Source organism: Bufo bufo, chromosome 5, assembly GCF_905171765.1.
Source record: "Bufo bufo chromosome 5, aBufBuf1.1, whole genome shotgun sequence".
NCBI lineage: Eukaryota > Metazoa > Chordata > Amphibia > Anura > Bufonidae > Bufo > Bufo bufo.
In genome coordinates, this window is record NC_053393.1 from 221,768,482 (window position 1) to 221,783,758 (window position 15,277).

Here is a 15,277-nt window from a genome sequence, read left to right on the forward strand (position 1 = left end):
CGCAGCAGAACTGCTTGTGTAAAATCTGCAACATTTTTATATCTCACCCTATGGCTGTGGAAAAAACAACAATGTATAAACCAACTTGCACATCAGGCTTCACATGCAACTTTCAGTCATTGCAGTCGATGCACTAGAGCTGTAACTGGATTATAAAAGACATCCTTTTAAACCTTAACAGCCGCTTTGACAAGGCCCCGTATTTTGGTGTGCTGTCTGCATCCGTATGTCCGTTCCTTAGCCCAGCAAAAAAAGATAAAACATGTCTGTTTTGCGGACAAAGATAGCCATTGTTACAGTGGACCCGCAAGTAAAACATATGCAACACAGACGGTGCTTAGTAGTGTGAATATAAACTTTTATTCTGCCAGGTTCTCCTCCTACAAGTATCCAGAGCGGAGCTTCACTATGAAGTGCTCTCTGCATTGAGCTGCTTCATATCCCTCCCCTCTTCTGACAGCTGTAGTGATCAGCTGGTTGGATGCCACAGCTGTCACTCAGAAAAAGGGGGATGTAAAGCATCTGACTGGACAGAACACTTCTCCACGAAGCTTCACCTTTGGGCACTTGCAGGAGCACAATCTGACAGAATAAAAGTTCATATTCCTACTACTCCTGATTAGAGTTGTTGCGATACCAAATTTTTGATTCGGTTTCGATACCATGAAAAAGTATTGCGATACTCGATACCATTCGATACCACGCGAAAAAAATAAACAAAAAAAGCCACGTGCATTCCTCATTTTTAAAAATGGCGAATCGCGCAGTTTTTATTTTATTTTTTCTGTTCCGGCATTCACCACCTAGATTTTTTTTTTATATTTTAATAGTTTGGACTTTTCTGACGTGGCGATGTAATATGTTTATTTATATGTTTATTTATATATTTTATATGTGAAATTGGGAAAAGGGGGGTGATTTATACTTCATATTTTAGTGTTTTTTTTTTTTTTCACTTTTTATTTAATAACTATTTCCCCCCTTAGGGGCTAGAACCTGGGATCTTTCATCCCTTTTCCTATTCACCCTGATAGATCTCTATCAGGGTGAATAGGACTCCACACTGTCCCTGCTGCTCTGTGCTTTGTGCACACAGCATCAGGGATGTTACCATGGCAACCAGGGCTTCCTGGCTGCCATGGTAACCGATCGGAGCCCCAGGCTTACACAGCTGGGGCTCCGATCAGAAGCTGCCACTGCACCACCAATGAGGGGGAGTGGAGAGGTCCCTGTGGCCACTGCCACCAATGATTTTAATACTGGAGGGTTGAGAGGGGCCGGCGCACTGTGCCACCAATGATTTTAATGGGATGGGGGGATTGAGGGGGGGGGGGCACACTGCACCACCAATGATTTTACCCCTTTATACAGGAGGCGGGTACTAGCAGATCAGCGGCAGTTAACTGCCGCTGATCGCAGCTCCCTGTCAGGGGCAGGGTGCCGGCAATGCGATTCTGCTGCCGGCACCCGCCTCCTGTATGTGTTAAAGACTGACTACTGTATATGAGTCCAGACTTTCACTATTAGGCCACACAGAGCGGCGCCCAGCGATGTCTCAGCACTCACCATTTAGTCCTGGGCGCCGCTCCGTTCGCCTGCAGTGCCCCATTACTGTCTCCTCTCCTGCTCCACATGCTGCTGATTACTATCGGAGCGATGGGAGGAGACATCAGCTTCACTAGTGGGCGTTCCTTCTCCCTGGCTGTAGCGCTGTCCAATCGCAGCGCAGGAAGAAGGAACGCCCACTAGTGAAGCTGATGTCTCCTCCCATCGCTCCGATAGTAATCCTATCATTGGTGGCGCAGTGCGCCCGCCCCTCCTCCGCCCCTCTCTTCTCATTGCCGCCCCTCCTCCACCCCCTCTCTTCTCATTGCCGCCCCTCCTCCGCCCCTCTCTTCTCATTGCCGCCCCTCCTCCGCCCCTCTCTTCTCATTGGTGGCAGCGGCAGCAGCACAGGGGGAGGGAGGACAGCTTCCTTCTCCCCGTGCTGCTGAGAGAGAACATGAGCGCGCCGATAGCAGCGCGCTCATGTTCAGAGATACTAGACTGCGCAGAAGCGCAGCCCAGTATCGAAAAAACGGAAATCCCGGTATCGTATCGATACCGGGACAAAAGTATCGATTGGGTATCGAAATTTCGATACCCGCAACAACCCTACTCCTGATAATAAAAGCTCCAGGCATAGTTGTACTATTCTCTCTAGTCCCTTCCAAGCGTCCTCTGCAGCTTAGCATGGTCAAACCTAGAGTTGAGCGAAGCAAGCTTTGGATGTATAATCCGAAGTCACTTCGTTCAAAACTTCGGAATAATTCTGTATGGAGATCCATCTCGTACAGTATTAGAATGTATTGGCTCCGATGAGCCGAAGTAAGTTATTAACGAAGTCGCGTGAGACTTCGTTGAATAACTTAGGTAATTGACTATTACAGTGAAAAAACACTTCAAAACTTGGAACCGAACTCTGCTTCGGTTCCGAGCGGTACCTTGGAGCTGAAGGTTTTTCACTGTAATAATCAATTACCGAAGTCCGAATGGATTTCGCCTCATCAGAGGCAGTACATTCTAATGCTGTACAGAAAAAGGATCTCTGCACAGCATTATAACAATTTTTTTTAACGCTTCACTCATCTCTAGTCAAAACAGCTGAATTGACAGGCTTTTTTTTTTTTTTAAATGACAGAGGATGGGATTAATAGTGCGGTTTCTATTTTTGCAGATGACCCCAAACTTTGTAATACAGTCCAGTCTATGGAAGATGTTAAGTTGCAAGCCGACTTGGACAAACTTACTGTTTGGGCCTCCACTTGGCAAATGAGGTTCAATATACAGTAGATAAATGTAGTTATTCACTTGGAGGCTAATAATCTGTATGCAGCATATGTTTTAGGGTCCATTCACACGTCCGCAACGTGTTTTGCGGATCCACGGAGCCGCGAATCCGCAAAACACGGACAGCGACAATGTGTGTTCTGCATTTTGCGGACTGCACATTGCCGGCACTATAGAATATGCCTATTCTTGTCCGCAATTGTCAGTATATGCCACCTAAAACTGCACACCCTATAGAAACGTACATTGAGCCAGTCCAGAAAGGCATTAGTACCTTGCTTACACAGTTTAAGGGAGGACAATACTATTTACATCAAAATCTTACAGCATTAGAGAGACAGACTATCAATCACCTACTTGATGACAGATCACTTATTTTCAAACCCGCGGACAAAGGGGGCGCCCTTGTAGTAATAGACAAGGAGTATTACACACATGAAATTTTGCAACAATTGTCGGACACTAAAACATACGCGATCTTACCATGCGATCCAGTATATGACATTAAAAGAGAACTGCAAATCCTGATACAGAACAGTTTAGAACAAAAAATTATAGACCAGAAAATGGCAGAATTTCTAATAAAACAGCATCCCATTACACCAGTGTTTTACACCTTGCCTAAAGTGCACAAATCGATGGAACGTCCCCCAGGTAGACCTATAGTGGCAGCATCAGATTCCATACTCTCTCCCCCAGCCATGTTACTAGACAAGGTATTGACCCCTCTTACACAAAGAACCCTCTCGTACCTTAAGGACACACAGCATTTCCTAGAAGAGCTTAGCCAGGTACATGTAGGTGAAGAATGCCTACTGGTCACATATGATGTATCCAGTTTATACACATCTATAACCCATGCAAAGGGGATAGCGGCAGTAAAATCACTACTAGACAACAGTCATTACAATACCGACCAGAAAAATTTCTTCACCTCATTGCTTACCATTGTACTAGAAAAAAACGACTTCTTATTTCAGGACACATACTACCAACAATGCTGCGGGACCGCGATGGGATCTAACGCCGCACCGCCGTATGCAAATACGTATATGTCACAGCTGGAGAATGATTATATATATCCAAATCCCATTTTTCATTTCCAAATTGCAAATTTTGGAAAAGATTTATAGATGACATATTTTGCATATTGTGGAAACCTTACAGGAATTCACTGACTACATCAATAATATTTGGCCTGAACTAAAATTCACACTCCACTGGGATCCTCACAGAATATCCTTCTTGGACACTTGGGTTATAAAGGGGACTGACGGCAAGTGTATAACAGACCTCTACACCAAAGAGACTGACCGTAATAGTTTACTCAATTATGATAGTAACCATCCCCCTGCAGTAAAAAAATCCTTACCCTACTCCCAGTAGAAAAGAGTCCACAGAATTGTCAGTGATCCCACAACTCGTGACACACGATTGAGTGAGATGACTGACAAATTCAAACAAAGAGGATATCCCAGTTCTGTTTTATTACAACAAAGGGCCAAAATCAACAGTACTGATGCAACACCAAAAAAATCCAACCCCAAAAGAATTCCATTTGTGGTCAAATATCATCCGTGGATTAATCGCATCAGATCTGTCATGTATAAACATTGGAATATAGTTAAATCCTCTTACCCCACTGTTGCAGAACTCCAGAACCCTCCCATGATCTGCTACAAAAGGGCAAGAAACATCAGGGACATGGTGATTAGGGCCGACATAGGCAGCAATAAACTAAACATTAGACAAAGGACACTTGCCATTGTCAGAAAGGGCACCTTCCCTTGTCTCAATTGCGTCCACTGCTCAAGTGTCATTAAAGGGGCATGTATCTCACATCCCCACACAGGTGAGCAGATCCCAGTGAGGGGGACACTTCACATGTGACAGCTCCTTTGTTGTCTACCTGCTGAAGTGCCCCTGCGGTCTGTGTTATGTGGGTGAGACCAGCATGCGCATGAAGGAACGCTTTGGTAAACACAAATCTACCATACGCAATGAGAATTTATTACTCCCCATTCCTCAACACTTTCACCAGCAGCGACACAATGCCTCACAACTCCGGTTTCAGATCATTGAAGAAGTCACTTTACCTAGACGGGGTGGGAACCGTATAGAAATGTTACTCAGACGCGAGGCTTTTTGGATCCATCGGCTACAGACACTGGCTCCTAAAGGGTTAAACCGGGACTATGCGATTAACAGCTTCTTATAAGATTTTTTATAAGACTGCTTAGTCCTCTTTTTTGCCTCTCTCTCTGTCGGTTGCACACTGTTGCAATATATAGCAATTAATGAATGTTGCTATTAGGATATGTTCATATGCACAATTTGTGTCACTTACTTGCAACAATGTTTTTCTTCACAGTGCAACTGAAATTTACTTTCCAGGGTGTGACCTCTGTGAAGACTCAACAGGAGGCGTCCACTCACATTGTTGTTTGTGTCTCCCCGGCAACGTGATGTCATCATCACATGACCAGGGGTGGGTTATTTAAACCTGTTTTGTTTGTATGTTCTTCCACTCATACTGCTGCTCACTTCTTGTTTGAAAAAGGCACCTGTGAGTGCCGAAACGCCGTGCGTCATATTAGTGACCTATAAATCTATCACCAGCAAAGATTTTTGGGAGTGCCGGTTTTCTTTCACTATTCTGATTTTGGGATTACCTCCACACAAACCGAGCACCCCTCAACCAGTATGCTGTGCCGCCTGACTTCATTACACAAGAATAGGACATGTTCTATTTTTTTCGGCAACGGAATTGCGGACCCGGAAGTGCGGGTCTGCAATTCCGTGTCTGGGCAGCACATCATGCTGCCCCATAGGAATGAATGGGTCCGCAATTCCATTCCGCAAAATGCGGAACGAAATTGCGGACGTGTGAATGGACCCTTACAGATTATGGGTGGATTAAGGATCTAGGTGTATTAGAAGATCATAGACCAAATAACAACATGCAATGCCAGCCAGCTTCCCCTAAGGCCAACAGAATTTTGTCTTGTATTAAAAGAGGTATTGATTTGCTGGACAGGGATGTAATATTGCCACTATACAAAGCGTTGGTGTGGCAACAACTGGAATACGCAGTTCAGTTCTGGGCACCAGTTTATAAAAAGGATTCCCTGGAGTTAGAAAAAGTACAGAGGAGAGCGACTAAACTCATAAAGGGCCTGGAAGATCCTAGTTATCAGAAAAGATTAAATGAACTGAATTTGTTTAGCCTTGAAGATGTCTAAGGCTACTTTCACAATTGCAGTAGCCTTTTCTGGAAGGCTGTTCCGGCGGGGGTACAGCCTGCTGGATCCATGCTAACGCAAATCCACCGTGCCGCCGGAAGTCCGCTCTAACGCCATACACTATAATGGTGGTGGGCCGGAGGTCCGGCCACAGCACGACAAACCTGTTGAGAGGTGGCCGGAATAAAACTACAGCATGCTGTGTTTTTTGTACGGCAGCCTCTCGGCATGCCCCTATTATAGTGAATTGGGCCAGAGTGGACTTCAGCAGCACGGAAAAGGCTGCCGCTATTGTGAAAGTAGCCTAAGGGGTGGGATATGATTAACTTGTACAAATATATAAACGGACTATACATTGAGGCTTATTACAATGTATAGAAATCTTGTTCTACACACCCTTTCCCTTTGACCCAACCTCTTTTTAAAAGGAAGATGGACATTGATCCAGGAATTTGTTCCGTGGATCGATATAGCAGGATTACAGGTTGGACTTGATGGACTTACGGTATGTCTTTTTCCAACCTTAACAACTATGTAACTATCATGAACACTAAAGCAGTTCCATATCTTTATGTAGCTTTTCGTAAACTGCACTTGGTTGCATAAATTTTTATTGTTAGTTTTTAATATTTAAGCACAAACTTTGTTGATTTCAGAGTTTGGTTTGTGCTGTTTTTTGACATCCCATCTTTTTGTGTTTAGACACACAGCCAGCAGGTGGCGCACACACAACATTCTGTATGATTACCAGAACATATAGTGCTCATGCATACTAGCTGTACTGTTATGTATAAAGCTGAAACTATCTAAGAACAAAAAAACAAAATCTATTTTGCTGCAATAATTATATAAAGTTTTTTTTTGTAATATTTGTTTAATAAAACATGTTTTATAGATCAGTACAATAAAAATAAGTAAGAAAACAAAGAACACAGTTTATTACTCCATAAAACAGTGAGCAGAAAGATGATACTGTATTCTCTTCTGGTGGGGAACCTCAAATGCTGGAGGCCTGCATTAATAAGGTCAGACAACGCTCAGCAAGGGCCAGGTAGGGCTATGCCTAAACTAAAATACACCTCGCACACGAATTAGAACAGACGGGGAAATATCGGGCTTTGGGTGCGAGGGAGAAGCTGACAAAATAAGTTTATACGCGGACGATATGCTGCTTTTTCTGGGGAAGGGGTATATAAACTTGCCCAGGGTTATGGAAAGTCTGGATGAGTTTGGATGCCTATCTGGATATGAGATAAACTGGGAGAAATCAAAATTTCTCCCATTAAGACGTCCGGTCCCACTGGGCCATAATTTTCGGGTTAGTGCACTGACCCCAGCAGATTCTTTACTATATCTGGGTATCCAGATAGGGACCAAACTGGAACATTATACGAAACTGAACATACTCCCAATAATAGATAGAGTTAAGGAAAAAATTAGAACATGGCTTAAACTCCCCTTGTCACAAATTAACCGCATAGCACTAAAAAAAAAAATGACACTACTACCAATGTTACTATATGTATTTAATGCTAGCCCGATAACGATAGAAGATAAGTTTTTCAATAAGTTAGAGACTCTCTTCAATGAACTGATATGGGGCCGCAAGCGAGTTAGAATTAAGATACGGTATCTGTATAAAGAAGAGGGGGGAATGTCCATCCCTTTTCTAAAAGGATATTATTTAGCTGCACAATTGAGATGGTGTGTGAGGAATCGAAAGAATAAATGCATTCGGTCTCTTTTTGGGGAGCACTGTAGACCATGGTCGGACCTTTTTCACATTCTCGAAACTGGCATTTTTAAGAAGAAAACAATAATAAATCAGTTTAGTAGAATGCTTGGTTATATCTGGCAACAAATTAGAGACATGGTGGGTGCATCTGAAGCAGTTCAGTACACCCCATTGTGGGGGAACGCACATTTACCACAAGTTATGCAATTGGGTGACGTTGAATATTGGGAAAAATATGGGATATATTTAATCGCACAAGTTTTTTATGAAGGACAGATTAAGCCCCTAAATGAAATTTTATTAGACACTAAATTAGGATTTATAGATAATTTCGATATGAACAACTACGTCACGCTATATATTACACGGAGAATAAGAATTACTTAAATATTGTAAGGAACACTTTTTTTAGATCTTTGTCAAGATATGACAGTCAATACCTCTATATCACACATCTACGCTAAGTTAAAATATGAACACACGAAAATGATCACATTTAGGGGTGAGGTTAAATGGGAAAGAGACCTACACAAGGGGGAACCCATTTTGTGGAACATTGTGTACAGAAACATTAAAAGATCAACTGTGTCACCTGCCCATGCATGGATTCTTTTGAAAATCATACACCGTCTCTATTATACACCAGCATTACTGCATATTATTTATAAAGACAGGAAACAGAATTGCTATAAATGTAATAAAGATATAGGAGATTATAAACATCTGCTGTGGGAATGCCCAGGGATAAATGAATATTGGATTAAAATATTCCGGAAATTGCAGGATTGCTCCTCTATAAAGTATCAGGCATGTATTGACTACGCTATCCTGGGAATATTCCCAGAGATCGATAAAAATAAAACTGAGCAGATCCTTTGGTTTCGGGGCATTGCACTGGCTAAAATAATAATTGTTAAACACTGGGGCACCATGAAATACCCTAGTTTTCAGGAGTGGATGGAGCGGATGAATAGGGTTAAGCAGTATGAACATATTCTAGCTCAAACAGCGGGGAAAAAGGCGGCCTGGTTGCGGATTTGGGGTAACTGGAAACAATGACAGTCGATGTAGATACGGCAGCTCCGCGGAAAGAAAAGGGGGGTGGAGGGAGGGATAGGGAGGCTAAAAAATAAAGAAAAAACAAAAGGGAAATTCTGTATAAGACAAGATGAATTTATTATTGTATTCTATTCTATTGTTTTGCGACATTGAAATGGAAAACTGTCGATTTTTTTTTTTATCTTTTGGAAAATAAAATATATTTAAAATAAAAATACACCTCGCACACAGTCATACTCGTGTTCTACGGTCCTCCGTGGTTTATCGTTCACAGTTTTGGAGCCGGCACCTTTTGATGACTTGAATGTAGCCTGCACTATGCAGAATACAACCCCACACGTTTAGGAAAACCTCACAACCCTTGGAGAAAAAATGCCAGTACTTTGGCTTCAACATAGGATTGGATAGAACCCTGCATGTGGGGTAGACGATGCACCATCCAAAGCAGATGGCTTTTCGGGGGGAACCTGGAAATATGGGGCTCCAAGCTGAACATCCTTGTACCAAATAATGGGTCGTCAGGCTGTTCTCAGTGGAGTAAGTTTGATTTGTGAGGGAGGGGGGTGGCAAGATTACTACAGTTGTACTGTTTTTCCTTTTATTATCTTGCTCACAGGTAATCACAGGGGCCCCTTAAGCGAGAGCCTGTCCACCTGGTTTATGCCCATAAACTGCACAACATGCTGTTGTGAAGCTGGGATTTAGGGTCTCAAACGTGCCCATATCAATCTATCCAGGCAGTACAGTGACTGAAGATCTAAGTTAGCGGGAGAAGAGTTCGGGCCTTGTCTCGAGCATTGGGGTGCATGCGCCTTGCACTGATGAAGCAGAGGTTGATGCGCCTCACTTCACAGCACATATGTCTGATGCCCCAGGAGGTGAGGCCCGGACTACTCCCTGTAACTTAGAACTTCATTTATTGTACTTTGTACAGCAGAGATTCGCTGGCCAATCACAAATTGAATGACCTAACAGCATGAAAGACCTGAGGTAGGGCTGGGATTTGCGGCTGTAACACACACGCTAAAATGAACCCACGTTACGGCTGAATGAATAATTTCACCGTATGATGAGCTGGCTATGGAAATGCATAGGGCATTACAGGATCTCCTACTGTAAGTTGTATCTTACATAATGTGCGTAGCCATTTTTATGTCTTTTTTTGGACATTTTAGTAGATGTACAGTGTTGAGGCAAATTGCAGTCCGCAATGCACGTACACCGACCGTGGGGCAGCCGCAGCTTTAATGGGTCTGCATTCCGCAAAATGATAGGACATGTTCTATCATTTTGCGGAATGGAAGTACAGGACAAAACCCCACGGAAGCACTCCGTAGTGCTTCCGTTCCACACCATTCTGCAGCTCCGGATTTGCGGACCCATTGAAGTTAATGGGTCCGCATCCGTAATGCAGAATGCACACAGAACGGTGCCCGTGTATTGCGGGTCCGCAATACGTCAACAGGGCACCTACGGTCGTGTGCAGGAGGCCTGAGTGAAAAGTCAAAGGACAACCTTTTTATTTCAGAGACGAAAGAGAAAACATCTGAATACCCCGGAAAGTAATGGGTGAGGGGTACTATATTTATGGCTATGTACGGAACATGAGCTGTCCAGTCGCAGAAACAGAGCGTATCACAGCCAAGGAGAAAAAAAAGCTCACCTTCTCCCTGGCTGTGACTGGTTTCCCATCTATTAGCATACAGGGCACGAAACCAGAACGGGGAGCACAGTGGGGCAACAGAGCAGTCGATCCGAAAAAAAATTGCAGCGATGACATCTGCTAATGTCCTACAGTGCCATATACTTATATTGTATTGTCAGGACCGGTGAAAGGTCCTCTTTAAAAAAAAAAAAACCTGGGGGGTAATTTATGACCAGATATACGCGACTTTTGTGGTGCATATCTGGCGCAGATGCTGTCAAACGCCATGGTCTGGAAGGGGATGGAGATGGGGCGGCAGGCTTGTCTCACTCATCATTTCTACTCCTGGTGTAGGCGTAGAAAATGGTCTAAATGTAAGACAGCTAGGAAACAGTCTAAAACGCCGGTCTTAATAAATGTGCCCCCTAGTTTTTTTTGTCTGTAATATTGCAGTGTAGTAATGTGACCACAGTGTGGCAGTGTTTCATAAAGATGTTCTGTTTTATAAAAAAAAAACTAAAGAAAAAACTAGTCTACCATTCATGATCTATTCAGGAAACGCACTTACGGAGTGGAATTACCTTTGCTGACAAGAAGCCAAACGTAAATTAGGTTACACTGCCTGCCAGATCATATTTATGTTGTATAGGCAGTAAGCTTTCTTACCCAAACTGCTTCAGTTTTATGGACAAAATAGTAATATTCAATTGGAATTCCAGGGATAGAATCGATGAGAAGCACTTAGGAATAGCGTCACATTTCAGTGAATCACGGAGCGGTGCTGTCCGCGTTCTCCATGGATAGCACACGTACCCATTCATTTTATTGTGTACGTTCACTCATCCGTGTTTTAACACAGTACATGGATCCATGATTTTAGCAGAGAATCGTACCCTATTTTTGTCGGTGTTTACGAATCCATCACACCCATTCTAGTCTATGGGTCCATGAAAAACACGGACCATTTATAGGAGATGCTCTGAAAATTGATTTTCAGCTGAGGAGTGTCCATGGAAACGGATGATGCATGGAGAGCATTCTGCACCTCGTTTTGTGGGCAAGGATAGGGTCACCATTTAAAAAAAAAAAACACGTGGCCAGGATCCGTATTTTGCAAATCTGTGATTTGCAGAGCACAAAACAGATACGGTTGTGTGCGTGAGCCCTAAGTTATACTCTGGTTGTAAAACATCTGCAGTTCTGAATGGGACTATGTGCCACTCTACTCCTTTTTTTTTTTTTTCTTGGGAATGTTCCTAGAACTATTTCTACTGAAAATCACATACATTATTGCATGGTTTTCCAAAAGTGACTGCTACTATTCTCCTTTTGGGGAGGTTTACTCAATAAAAAACATTTTTAAAGGGATTGTGTCACTTCAATGAATGGCATTTATCATGTAAAGAAAGTTAATACAAGGCACTTACTAATGTATTGTTATCCATATTGCTTCCTTTGCTGGCAGGATTCATTTTTCTATCACATTATACACTGCTCGTTTCCATGGTTACAGACCACCCTGCAATCCATCAGTGGTGGTCGTGCTTGCACAATATAGGAAAAAGCGCTAGCCTATGTGTGCTCCCACTGTCACGGCCACCAGAGAGGCTGACGCTTTTATAGTGTGCAAGCATGACCACCACTGATGGATTGCAGGGTGGTCTGTAACCATGGAAACGAGCAGTGTACAATGTGATGGAAAAATGAGTCCAGCCAGCAAAGGAACTAAAATGGACAATCGCAATACATTAGTAAGTGCCTTGTATTAACTTTCTCTACATGATAAATGCAACTTACTGAAGTGAGACAATTCGTTTAAAAGGGGTTCTGCAGTTTTTTTAAACTGATGATCTATCCTCAGGATAGATCATCAGCATCTAAACGGCGGGGGTCCGACACTCGGGACCCCCGCTGATCAGCTGTTTGAAAAGGCAGCGGCGCTCCAGGAGTAGCGCGGCCTTCTCACTGTTTACCGCAGGCCCAGTGATGTCACGACTAGTATCAACTGCCCTGGGCGGGGCTAAGCTCTGTTCACTCCTGGAGCGCCACTGCCTTATCAAACAGCTGATCAGCGAGGGTCCCGGGTGTCGAGAGGATAGATAATCAGTTTAAACAAACTGCAGGACCCCTTTAAGGTAAGGCTACGTTCACACTCGCGTTTGGTGGGGATCCGCACCAATAATGCAAACGCTTGTATTAGTTCATAACGGATCCATTTGCATTATTCATTCAAAAAAAGTCTAAGTAAAAACGGATCTGTCTTGACTTACATTGAAAGTCAATGGGGGACAGATCCATTTTCAATTGCACCATATTGTGTCTGTGAAAAATGGATCCGTCCCCATTGACTTACATTGTAAGTCTAGACGGATCCGTTTGGCTCCGCATAGTCAGACGGTCACCAAAACGCTGCAAGCTGCGTTTTAGTGACTGTCTAAAAAACGCAACGGAGACCAAACGCAGCCAAATTGATTCATTCTGAACAGATCCTTATCCATTCAGAATGCATTGGGGCTGAACTGATCCGTTTCAGGGCTCTCAGAAGCAGCCCAAAACAGATCTCACAAGCGGACCCAGAAACGCCAGTGTGAAAGTAGCCTAACAAAAAATGGCCCACCACTACTATAGTGGCTCTGCCTGGTGTAAATCAAACCAAAATTTTGAGAATGTTTGGAATAAGTTGGTACTTTTTATTTCAGACCTATTTATGAAGTAAATAAGCCAAAAACAATAATCTACTGTGCCTCATCTGCTGAGGAGGTGCGGCTTAGCATGAAAGGGGCAAGGTTAAAGATGTGCCATTTAGTTTTTTTTTTTTCCATTAGACCGTTCACTGTATGGGAATAATATTTTCCATTTCATCCACCATGACGTCTACACATGAGATTGACCCCTTGACCTCTATAGGGGAAGGAACACACAGAGTTTAAAAGCTACCACCCACATTCACCCGAGTGTTTCCTGTCCCTATCGGGCATCACACAGAAAGACCTCCCTGGGGGAGGTGAAGAGTTTTTTTTTATTTTTTTCAAAAAGTCATCATATGGAACGGGGGTAATTTGTGCTTCCTTCCTTCTCTCCTCTGCGTCGGCTGCTAAAGCTGTCAGAGTGAGTCCACACAGGCTGGAGACTGCACACTGCTCAGCGCTTAGTTCCCGCCATTGCCTTAGGGGGCGGAGCCAGGTCACGTGGGGAGGCGCAGGAGTGCCCTGACGACATCAGACGCTGCTTTTTCGAATATAGAGCGGGCGATTTCAAATCATCCTGGTCTTCACTGATTCCTGCTCCCAGCCAGCTACAGAATGTCCACTCCTGAAGCCCCTGGAAGCCACATGGAAGGCGCAGATCCACCTTCGGTTGCTCCTGTCGTGAGTTCCCCCAAGGGGGAAAAAAAAATTCTGCATTTATTTTCATGTTATTATTTTGCGGATACCTGGTTGCTCTTCTTTTTAGGGATTAAAGTTAAACAGAGGATTGCAAGATGTGCAACTTGTTCAACGAAGCTTCCTGAAAATTATAAAAAAAAAAGGCTTTGCAAGTCTTGCATTAATGAACTGTTAAAGGAGGAACAACCATCTATCCTTAATGAAATGAGATCTATGATCCAAAATTAAATCCTCCCTGGTCTCTCTTGTGCCAGTCCCCCATACACCTCCGGCCAAAAAGACCAAAATATTGATTCCGTCCTCCTCTGAAGCAGAGGACATGGATGAGGGGGCCTCCACCTCTAGACTAAATATTGATTGCGATGTTCTGTCAGAGGGAGAAATGATTGAAGATGGAAAAAAATATTACTTTTCATCTGAAGATATGGAGGAATTATTAGGGGCTGTTAGAGCCACCATGGGTATCGAGGATATCCAGAAGCCCCGGTCAGTTCAGGACATAATGTTTGGGGGATTACGTGTAAAGAAGTCTCATGTATTCCCGGTAAATGAAAACATCAGGGACATGATAATGGATGAATGGACAGATCCTGAAAAAAGGTTGGGTGTCTCCAGGGAATTTAAAAATAGATTATTTGACCAATCTGAAACTAAGATCTTTAACGAGACCCCAAAAATTGATATTCAGGTCCACGTATATTTGACTCAATGAGTTAGAAGACCACATAAAAAATAAAACTCTTAGAGAGGAAATTTTAAACTCCATTACCCTCCTTAAGTCAGCAACAGCATTTCTAGCGAACACTTCTGCCGAATCTGTCAGATTCGCTGCAAAAGATGGGGCCCTGTCCAATTCAGCCAGAAAAGCTCTATGGAAGAAATCCTGGGGAGGCGACAGGGCATCCAAAGCAAAATTGTGCTCCATCGCCTTCTCAGGAGAGTATGTATTTGGCCCAGTTCTGGATGCTATCCTAGAGAAGACAGCTGATAAGAAAAAGGGTTTTCCTGAGGAGAAAAAAAGGAAACCTTTTCGTGCCTTTAGTTCACAGCCTAAGCCTTACAGAGGTAAGGGCAAAACGAGACGTTGGAGTTACCAAAAAGGAGGCAGGGGCAAAGGGTTTCTCCTCAATCCCCATAACCAACAAAATGACAAGCAATGACGCCAAAGTTGGAGGAAATTTCTGACCCAGTGGGAATCGGTTGCCCCAAATCCCTGGGCCTTAGATATCATCAGAGATGGTTACAAGATAGAATTTTCCTCAAAACCTCCAAAAAGATGCCAAATAACGACTCGCAATCAAAACGTGCTATCAAATATTTGGCAAGGAGTGGTAGAGCTAAAACAATTAGGAGTAGTGATAGAAGTACCCAAATTAGAAAT